The sequence below is a fragment of the Benincasa hispida genome, chromosome 9 (assembly GCF_009727055.1).
Source record: "Benincasa hispida cultivar B227 chromosome 9, ASM972705v1, whole genome shotgun sequence".
Taxonomy (NCBI): Eukaryota; Viridiplantae; Streptophyta; class Magnoliopsida; order Cucurbitales; family Cucurbitaceae; genus Benincasa; species Benincasa hispida.
The window spans coordinates 28,345,408-28,349,350 of NC_052357.1; positions in this window are offsets into that span (position 1 = coordinate 28,345,408).

Sequence of the window (3,943 nt, forward strand, 5' to 3'; positions counted from 1 at the left end):
GAAGAAGAAGAAGAAGAAGGGTGGTAAGGGAAAAGTGAAGGCACTTGCTAACCCACCGCCTGTCGCCCCGAGGAGGCGTCCACCAGTTGCTAAAGGAAAGTGTTTCCATTGCAACCAAAATGGACACTGGAAGAGGAACTGTCCTCGATATCTAAAGGAGAAGAAAGTAACTAAGGCTAAGGCCAAGGCGGATAAAGGTAAATATGATTTACTTGTACTCGAAATTTGTTTAGTGGAGAATGATGATTCTGCCTGGATAATTGATTCAGGCGCCACTAACCATGTTTGTTCTTCTTTTAAGGGGATTAGATCATGGTGACAACTGGAGGCTGGTGAGATGACGGTGAGTAGGCATCGGGCACGTCGTCTAAGTTGTGGCAGTGGAAGGGATCCAATTGACTTTACATAATAGGTTTCTAAATTTAAATGATGTATATATTGTTCTTGAACTAAAAAGGAACCTTATTTCTAAAAAGTGCTTATTACAATGTAAATACACTATTTCTTTCGAATTGAGTAAAGCGTTTATTCATAAAGATGGTGTCTTTATTTGGACAGCTAATCTGGAATCAAATTTATATGTGCTAAGGTCGTTAGCCATTAATTCCCTTCATAATACTGAAATATTCAGAACTGTCGTAACTCAATCAAAACGTCAACGATTTTCTCCAAAAGAAAATTCCCAACTTTGGCATCTATGTTTAGGACACATCAATCTCAATAGGATTGAGAGATTGGTAAAGAATGGACTTCTAAGGGAGTTTGAAGAAAATTCTTTACTTGTGTGTGAATCTTACCTTGAGGGTAAAATGACTAAACTACCTTTTACTGGAAAAGGTTTTAGAGCCAAAGAGCCTCTTGAGTTAGTACATTCTGACCTTTGTCGTCCTATAAATGTGCGAGCTCGGTGGCTATGAGTATTTTATTAGTTTTACTGATGATTACTCTAGGTACAGGTATGTTTATCATATGCAATGGAAGTCTGAATCCTTTGAAAAGTTCAAAGAGTTCAAGGCTAAAGTTGAAAATGCATTAGATAGATGGATTAAAACACTTTGATCGGATCGAGGTGGAGAGTTTTTGGACTCCGCATTCCAGAACTATTTGATAGTACATAGAATCATTTCCCAACTCTCAGCGTCGGGTACACCTCAGCAGAATGGTATAGCGGAGAAGAGAAATAGGATCTTGTTAGACATGGTTCATTCGATGATGAGTTACGCTTCCTTATCGGACTCGTTTTGGGGTTATGTAGTGGAGACTGCGGTGTACATACTCAACTGTGTTCCCTCCAAGGGTGTTGCAAGGACACCTCTGGAGTTGTGAAATGGGCGTAAAGCTAGTTTACGTCATTTCCGCATTTGGGGTTACCTGATAACTTGTAGAAATACAAGTTATTTATACTGTTTTATTTAGATATTGTGGCCAAAAGAAAGCAAAGTTGCGTCAATTGTATGGAAATTAGCTAATAAATGCAAGAATTATGAATTGACGTCAATACACCCACTGACACCATTACGATGGTAGAAAAGAATATTTCAAGTTTGTTTTACAGGAAATCAAGTCACCGCATGCGTTTAAGGCTCAAGATAAAAAGAACAACGCATCTACGTCGCATTGCACCCATCATTCAGAAATGAATAGACGATCAACGCAATGATGGTGCATGCGACAATCGGTCAAGAGCTAAGCGATCAACACAATCTCAACCACATGCAATAATAAAAAACAACACCGCATGCAGGCAAATGATCGAAGATGTGAAAGAGCAACGCAAATGTGGAGGATTTTGACGCGTGTACAACGAACCATTGTGCATTTCGGACAGGATTGATTGCGTAACAGAAGGAATATTCATTCCACCATTTCAAGAGCTGCCATAAAAATAAAGTGGGGACCATAAATCAGAGAGTCAAAGCTGAGCCTATATATAGCTCCGGCCATTTAACTGAGAAATTATGTTTGAATACAGAGAAAAGTGTATATGTTGATCTGAGAGAGAGACTGGTTGAGCGACTAATCAGAGTAGATCTGGGAAGAATTAAGAGACAAGGCCGAGAGGTGAGTCTCCGGGCAAGAATCCTTCTGATCCCCGTCGTTGAAGCTCTGTACGAAGGTCACTTCTACTAGAGGAGAAAGCCTGAGAGGGAAGCTCTTCTCTTCATCCACTCCACATGCCGGCAAGCAAAACCACCGTCTAGATCTGTGTCAAGACGTTGACACTCTTTTGTATTTGTTTCTATCTCTTTATCATCAATTTTATTCATCTTCTTAATCTTTATCATTCACACCATGTATCAAATGCTTAATTCTATAATTAAATGTTATGATCATTTCCATCTCCATCTTTTTGCCTATTTTCATTCATCCATATTTCACTTTCTCCACGATGTTTTCTTAATCCCTTGTATAATTAGCAATAATTGAGCAAATGAATTAATTGGGTTAAGGAAATAATTAAGTTTAGTCAAAGCATGTTAGACGGCATCTTCACCTGTGAGAGCAGAAGCGAAGATGCTATTCCACCTATCAAGAGAGGGTTGGAAGAACGCGTTCACTAAAGCGAGAAGTACTTCTAGAGATGGAAGCAACCTTGCGTTCACCACGTTCATCCCTATTTCGCCATAGAGATATGGGAACGCGGCTAATCACTGAGAGGTGTACGCCAAGGGAAAGCGGAATCTTAGTTGTATCTTTAATGCAATTAACAAACTTGCGATGTTTGTACTAATTATTCTTTCTCCTTCTGATTCATCCATTAAGCCTTGCCATCGTATACCACGATCCTTTGTGTAAACTTCACAGTCAGTCTCGAACTCAGTACATGTATATCATGTATCTTGTATCTTGCATCACGTTAGCTTAGGTTTATTTTTATCGCACTTTGTTTTATTAACACAACTTTAGTTTATCTGCATAATTTTACTTTACCGCAACTTTAGATACCTATATACACACACTCTTTATTAATTGTAAAAACACCGGTTGCATATATCATAAATGTAACACATTAACGACAACAATCCCTTTGTTCGATCTCGGATCACTCCGAGAAACTTGCGTTGGAATTATACTTGGTTTCAGTGCAAGGAAACTTATGACAACACATAGCATACTACAAGCATTCCATTAATAATTATACATCTAGAAGTAGTATCGCATAAAGTGTATATAAGCATAACTCAGCATCCATACTCCATCTCCATCTTTCTAAGTCATCAAGTTTATGGCAACATGAGCTTGCATGATTCACATTCATCATTGTCCATATCCACATATGCTTATATTTAGAACATAAATTCTGCGATTGTACATTGCCATTCACATGTGCTTGAGGCTAATCCCAAGAAGTTGGAACCACAGTCGAGGTTATGCCTCTTTGTAGGCTACCCAAAGGTACATGAGGGGGCTATTTTTACAATCCGACAAAAAATAGGGTGTTTGTTTCAACAAACGCTTCTTTTTTGGAGGAGGATCATATAAGGGAGCACAGTCCACGAAGCAAAGTCGTGTTATGTGAGCTTTCCAATGAAACTACTAAAACTTCAACAAGAGTTGTTGAAGAGCCTGCTACATCAACAAGAGTTGTTGATGGGAGTTCATCCAGTAGGTTGGTTCCACCTCAAGAGTTGAGGGAACCTCGATGTAGTGGGAGGGTTGCAAACCCACCTGTTCGCTATCTGAATTTGACGAAAATCCTTGCTATGGTAGCAGATGGCGACATTGAGGATCCGTTGTCTTATAAGAAGGCAATGGAGGATATAGACTAGGATGAATGGGTCAAGGCCATGGATCTCGAGATGGAGTCGATGTACTTCAACTTAGTATGGGATCTTGTAGATCAGTCTGATGGGGTTTGCCCTATAGGTTGTAAATGGATCTACACGCGCAAACAGGGTGCTGATGGGAAGGTACATACCTTCAAGGCTTGACTTGTGGCAAA